Raw genomic sequence first — 7544 nt, 5'->3', positions numbered from 1 at the left:
TCCAAGGATTTAGTGACCCTTTCTATGCTGACGATCAAATCTATCCATCCTGCCCCAACCTCTCTGCTAGCCTCCGATTTCACATCTCCAATTGCCTTTCAGACAACTCAAACTAGATGTCCAATAGACACTTAAACTCAACAGTCCAAAACAGAACTCATATTCTATCCCTTAAACCCTCCCCCCCCCACCTACCTTCCTTATTACTGTGGAGGGCACCCACCTACCCTCCCAGTCCCTTCAGCTCTCAACCTAGGAGCCACCCTGATTTTCACCCCCAAATCCAATATGGTGCCAGTGTCTGTAGATTTCACCTTCGTGACATTTCTCATATACACCTCCTTCTCTCCTCTGACACTGCCTCCACCCTGGGGCAGACCCTCCTCACCTCATGCTCAGGTTATTGAAATAGCTACCTGGGTGGGGGGCTGCCTGCCAACAGTTTCTCTCCCCATTCCAGTCTGTCCTCCGTTCAGCCACTATGTCACCCCCTACTCAAGAAACTCCAGGGAGGGGGCAGCTAGGTGGTGCAGTGGATAAAGCACCGGCCCTAGATTCAGGAGGACCTGAGTTCAAATTCAGCCTCAGACACCTGACACTTACTAGCTGTGTGACCTTGGGCAAGTCACTTAACCCTCATTGCCCCACAAAAAAAAAAAAAAAAAGAAAAGAAAAAAAGAAACTCCAGGGGCTCCCTGTTGTCTCCAAGATCAAATATGAAATGGCATTCAAAGCACCTCATAACCTTACCCACTCCTCTTTTCCAGTCTTCATACACCTTACTCTCTAACGAACAATCTTTGAGCCAGTGACATTGGTCTCCTAGCCATTCCATATTGGGGGTTGTCATTTGGACACCACAGTCAGTAGACTGAGCCCTCCAGCCACAAAGGAGGCCCCTGGGATCTTTGAGGTCTTTTTTAAGGGGACCAGCTTTGCCTCACATTCATGTCTCCTCAAAGTAAGGGTATTGGACTCATGCTTTGAGAGGCAAATCCCTCCCGATCTCTGAGCTTCGTGTTGTGTGAAGTAAGGTATATACGGAGGGCTTTGTCTCCCCCACTCCTCACCCTGCTGCATTCAATTCAGCAGGCCCCTCCTGCTAGCCTGTCCTGTTGGGGGCACACAGGAGGTTGTTAATAAGTGTTTATTGATTAATTGATTGGATTTTCTCCCTCCTGAGGGAACTCAAAGCTCTTGGGCAGAATCGGCCTCCTATTCTTCAAGAATCATCGCTTGACCTTGGGGAAGTCCCTTCTCTCCGGTGGGACTCAATTTTCACATCTGAAAAAGAGAGCCGTGGACCAGAGGAGCTAAGCCACGCCCCCTCCCCCCCCGCCCCGCGCCATCTTCCCCCCCCACCCACCCACCCCAAAGCTCCTTCCATCCTCTCCACCCCGCCCGGGGCTCTTTGTAGGGGAGTAACTGACAGCAGCCAAATCCGCAACCTTGCCCCAGGCTGCCTGCCTTCTGTTCTCTGCAGAAGCTGGAACCAATCAGGTCCAACGAAGGCTCTATGACGTCATCAGTCACCGGGCAGCTTCTATCAATGCAGCTGAGAGCCCTCCTCCCGCAGGCCCCCACCCCTTGTGCTACTACGGCTAGAAGATGCCCCATGAGTCCTGGGGGGCGGGGGTGGGGAGAGCCCATGGCCGGGAGAGAAGGAGAGAAAGAACGGAGGGCGAGACACTGAGACACTGAGAGTTGAGGGGAGAGACAGAAATGGAGAGAGACAGGGGAGGGATGACAGAGACAAGACACTGAGGAGAGCAGAGACGGATGAAAACTAAGAGCCCAGACTGAGAGAAGCCAAGACAGAGAAAGCCGGAGAGACAGAGGGAAACGGAGACAGAAAAAGAGGGAGGGGAAGAGGGAGGGAGGAGAGACAAAGGGAAAAGCCGGAGACAATGGGGAAAGGATTCATAAACACAGCCAACATTTACACGGAGGACTTTAAGCCTTGCCGGTGTGATCCCAATTTTGCAAATGAGGAAATTGAGTCAGAGTGAGATTGAGAGACTGGGCTAAAGTGGGATTCGATCTCAGGTCCTCTCTCTCTACACACTGCTTCTCATCTCTCCAAGATTTCAGATTCTTCCACCCAACCCCCAGTGTCTAAAGTCTAGGGGAAGGAGATGGAGGCAGTGAGAAGGAGCCAGAGAGGGTGGAGTCGTCCCAGGTGTGGATAATGTAGAAGAGCCCCAGAGGTCACCAAGTCCAACCCTGCCCCTTTCCCCCCTCCCCCTTTTTGTCACCTAGGGAGGCTAACTGCCTTTCCCATTGTTACACAGCTAGTAAATGTCTGGAACAGGTGTTATAATGAATATAGAAACCACCTGGATGTGATGGAGCTGCCTTATTAGCCAAAAGAATTTTATGAAGCCCTGGATTAATAGGATCAAAATGCCTTCCAAGTGAACTCCAACTGAACCCAGACAATATACAAGTGGGTGTCAAGCAAACCCCAGAGTTATTTGGGGTTACATATCACTAGCTTCTCCAAATGACTGGAAAGTTTATAGCTAGTAGATATGCATGCCCCTCTCTACCGACCTCTGTCCCCAGGATAAACGGTAGATTTTATGTCTCTCTAATGATCACCTTTGTCTACTTGAGCCACTCCTATAAAAATATCTGGGTATCCTTGTCCTTGACAACCCCCTTTTGTTTTATTTTCATTTTTTTATTATACAAGTATTTTATTCTTTTCCAGGTACATGTAGAGATAGTTTTCCACATTTGTTTTTATAAGATTTCTAATTTCAAATTTTTCTCCCTCCCTGCCTCCCCAAGACAGCAGGTAATCTGATATAGGTTATATACGTACAATCACATTACACATATTTCTGCATTAGTCATGTTATAAGAGAAGAATCAGAGCAAAAGCACCCAAAGCAAGAAAAATAGTATGGATAACCCTCTTTTGAATCCTATACTCTTGTCCTACTGTTTGTTTTCAAGTATGAACTATCAAACTGATGTGTATTTCATATACTCTTGTTATAATGTTTGCTTTTTAAGTTGAATTGTCAGACTAATTTGTATCATGCTAATGAAACCGGTAACATTCTGTGCTAATGAGCCAGGGAAACCAAAAGTTAATCAATCTGGATCTGACTGAGTTACTAATAGAGATCTAAACTAAGCTCTGTAACCACTGAGCAGAGAAAGCTTATATACGTACCTTCGCTAAAGGAGGAATCTTTGAGCTTCTTGGAAGGAGTCTCCGCATGTACCTGCCTGCTTGCTCCTGGGACGAACAAACTGGTACTGTATTTTCCTAACTGTCTCTGATCTGTACCGTGAGATGCTTACTCTGTTTTTTCTGTAGGAGATGGGTGCGAAAATAACCACTCTCTGATCTGTTCTATGAGTTTCTCACTTCATTTTTTTCATAGGAGATAGGTATGGAAAAACAAATGCATGAATGCATACACACACACACACACACACATATATATATATATATATATATATATATATAATTCTTTTTTACACAGGCAACCAACAGTAAATTCCTGGGACAGAAGCAAAGTCTGGCTGGTACTGAGACATTCAAGGGATGGAGTACTGGGCTCTTAGAAACCAAACTTCCCACAATTTGGGAAGGAAGAAACAGAGGCCCCAAAGAAGGAAAGGTACTTTGCCTGGGGTCTGTCCCCAAAAGGTAACACCACAATCTGGGATATAATCCCAAATTAATTGAGCGTGGTGGTGCAGTGGATAGAGTGCTAACCCTGGAGTCAGGGAGACCTGAGTTCACATCTAGCCTCAGACACTTTTTAGCTGTGTGACCCTGGGCAAGTCACTTCACTTCAGCCTACCTCAGCTTATACATCTGTAAGATGGGCATAATGACAGCAACTGGCTCACAGGGTTGTTATGAGGACCAAATGAGATGACCTTCATAAAAGCATTTAGCCCCTAGTCAGTGCTTAGTGAATTCTCAGGAGTCCTGAGAGCAGGAACAGCATTGTACCGCTAGGTCTCCATGCCACTAAGAGCCCAAGAAGCAAAAGAAAAGGGGGCAGCTAGGTGGCACGGTGGATAAAACACCAGCCCTGGATTCAGGGGGCCCTGAGTTCAAATCCCACCTCAGACACTTGACACCTACTAGCTGTGTGACCCTGGGCAAGTCACTTAACCCTCATTGCCCCACAAAACAAAACAAAGAAGCAAAAGGAAAGAGAACCAAGGGGAGAGGAAGCAGGAGACTCAAAGCAAGGGTCCAGGGCTACCGACTGGACAGGGGAGCAGCCCTCACTTGGAGGCACCAGACCCAGAGCTCTCGGGGAGCCAGCAGAGAGGTAAAGAGCCCCAGCGGCTGCTGTGGGGAGGCGGGACAGGCGAGGGCCAAGGCACCTCTGGGAGCCTCGGTCTCCTCCTCTGTCCCTGCTTCAAGCCTCACATTGCTGCGGAAATGGGAACGGGGCCAGACAGGGTGTTGGGGGGGAGGAGGTTGGCAGTGAAGTCTGCCCACGCCAAAGATGAAAGGAGGGGGCGGAGCCATTTCTCCCCCCATTGCGTCCTTCTTCCTTGTAAACTGCCTGCCCCCCCCCAGTAGGGCCCCAGCCTGGGCCCCTGCCTCCTCAGGCCGTGACAGAGGGCTTGGCCCACAGTGGGAGTGGCATTCCTGCTGGTTAGGTTGCCATGACGGGGCAGGTTCTGCTCTCTGCTTTGCTATGTGACCAAGGGTTCGGTGCCGCCTCTCTCCGGGCCTCCAGAGAGACCCCCACTCACAAAAGAGGGTCTCTGAAAGGACTCCGGATGGCTCCTTGGGGGGCGGTGGGAAGTCAGGTGAAGGAGAAGTCTGGACACGAGGCAGATGGACGGGCCTGGCTTCCACTCCCCGACTGGGCTCGACTTTTCCTAACTCTGTGACTTTGGGCAAGCCTCGGAGCCTCGGTTTCCTGGTCTGTAAAACTGGCGTGATAATAATAGCGCCTATGATCCAGGCGTGTTGTGAGTCTTAGATGAGATCATGTCTGTAACGCGCTGGATAAATGGTAGCTATTATCGGATTTGGAGCTCACAGGAAACCTCCCGTCCAACCCGTTCATTTGAAGGGGCTGAGTGACTCTGCCCAAGGTCACCCAGGGAGCAGAGGACAGGGCCGAGACCCAAACCCCAGCCCTCTGACTTCCCCCCCTACCCCTACTCAGGCAGGAAGGAGACTGCGAAAATAGGAATGGCTCTGGGAGAGGGGCGGTCTGAAAAGCCCCCCAGGGCCTCAAGTGTGTAAGCCTGGGTGAAGAGAGCAGGTCTGTAGGCTTGGAGACACAGAGATGGGGAAGGAGAGACAGGCACGAAACACGGAGAGGTAGTAGACAGAGAGACTCCAATGGCACACACAGCAGAAGAGGCTTACTTGCTCGTGGGAATTATGGGTAACAGAGGCAGGATACTAAGCTGGGTCTTTGGACTCCCAGTCTTGGGGTCCTTCTACTTTTCCAGACTGAGACTGGGCCAATCAACAAACATCTCTTAGGAGCCTCCGCTGTATGAGGGAAGAATGGTGGGATACAGAGATGGAAGTGAAGATTCCTAGCACTAGAAGCACATAGTAGGTGTTTCAACAAGCTTGAATGAATGAATAAATGAATGAATGAATGAGTGAGGGAATGAATGAGTGAGGGAATGAATGAATGAGGGAATGAATGAATGAGTGAGGGAATGAATGAGTGAGGGAATGAATGAATGAGGGAATGAATGAGTGAATGAGTGAGTGAATGAATGAACAAATGAATGAATGATGGCTGGGTCATTTGGTAAACTGGTAGATTCTGGCTAGTGCCAAGGTGACCTAAAGTCAAGCATGGCATCTCCCGGAGCAGTGGCCTTGGAGATAACCTAGGCCAAATGCCTCCCTTTCTACAGGAAGGCATAAGGATGGCAGGGAGGAAGGGTCATGCCAAGGCCACGCATCCAAGCCTGGACTCCTGACTCCCAGGCTAGGGGTGGCTCCTGGGTCAGAAGGAGGCTGGGGGCCTCCAGTGACAGGAGAAGCCTGGGACAGGAGGCTAGGACGGGATGGGAGGACAAGGGCTCCAAATTGTTGGAGAGGGTGTGGTGACAAGGACAGAGGAAGTGACAAAGCCGTGCATGCTTTCTTTCCCCTTGGGAACCTGTCTGCTAGTGTGAGTATCCTCTCCACTCCCCACTGTCCAGCCCTCTAGCAGGCAGAGCAGCATCTGGGGTGGGGCTTGGGGCAGGCCCAGTATCGGGCCTGAGGCAGGATCCCCATGGAGGATGGAGTAATAGGGGTGGGGAGTTGGATGCAAGGTTTCTGCAAGGGCCCACACCCCTTGATGGACTTGCTGATTAGGCCTGCCTACCCAAGGTAGAAGAGGCCTACTTCTTGGCCTCCTCAACCCGGGTGCTTCCTAGGGCATCTGGACCCTGGTCTCACCTCCCCAAATCCTGGAAGATCCTGGTCGCCTGGCCTGGCCAGCTAGGCCCATCAGGGAGCCTGCCAAGGCCTGGCCCCGGCCTTCCTCTTGTATCCTGGGATGTACAGTTGGTCAGTGTAGCCTGTAACAAGGGACAGAGGCCTAAGGATGCATCCAAGGATGCAGCTGGAGGTGAGCCTGGCCTGGAAAGTTTATGCACTGAGTGGGCGGCAATGACTCCATGCCTTTGGAGACTGGAGGAGGGGGACTGAGGCCTCTGGGCTCCCTCCCCCAGCAGCTGGGAGGGCTGACTGTACTCCCTGGGTATTTGCACAACCTTGTCTCGGACTGGCCCTCAGGGTGCAGAGGGAGGAGGTGATGTGTTCCCTGGGACACTGGGGGACAGGGGGGTGGAGGGCCTGCCCCCAGCCTGTCCCCACCCTAATGAGTCCTACAGGGATCCCAGCCTGGTTCCCCCACTCTGCCCCCTCCTCCTTCTGCACCCGGGCAGCCCAGTCTTCTGGCTCCTGGCTCCTGGCTCCTGGCTCCAACCCCCTTCCCCTTTCCTTTGGGGGGTCTCCCAGACAGAGAAGCCTTCAGGTCCCCTCAGAGAGCTGGGGGGTTGGGGGCAGTGAGGCTCATCGCTTCCTTTGGTGGTACAGACCCAAGCACTCCCTGTATCTCAGTTTCCCCCTCCTGCCCTCATCTCCACTCACTGCTAAAGCACAGCAGGAGATTCCAGACTGGGGCTGGGGGCTGGGGGAAGCAAAGCAGGAGGGCCAAGGAGGGCCCCTAACAGAGGAATCAGGGAAATGGGCCCAGCCCCTGGGCCAGGGAGGAAAGGCTATTTGCTGCCTGGCCTCCTGACCCCTGGGTCCTTCCTCCATTACCCATAGCACCCTCCCCCCCCCATTCTTCAGGATCCCAGAAGCCCCTGTCCCCAGAATGCCTAGAAGATGTCTCAGGGCTTCCTCTGTAACAGTAGAAGTTACACAGAGTACCTGATCTGATCCTCCCAATAACCTTGGGACGCAGATCCACTTGACAGATGGGGAAACTGAGGCTTGGCAGGGTCCCACAATATCTGAGGTCAGAGGTGTGGTATTTATCCTAACTGCTAAAGGTGCATTCCCTCCACAGGTGGGATGGCTTTAG

This window comes from Dromiciops gliroides, chromosome 3 (genome assembly GCF_019393635.1).
Source record: "Dromiciops gliroides isolate mDroGli1 chromosome 3, mDroGli1.pri, whole genome shotgun sequence".
NCBI lineage: Eukaryota > Metazoa > Chordata > Mammalia > Microbiotheria > Microbiotheriidae > Dromiciops > Dromiciops gliroides.
Note: the sequence above shows the minus strand (reverse complement) of the source record.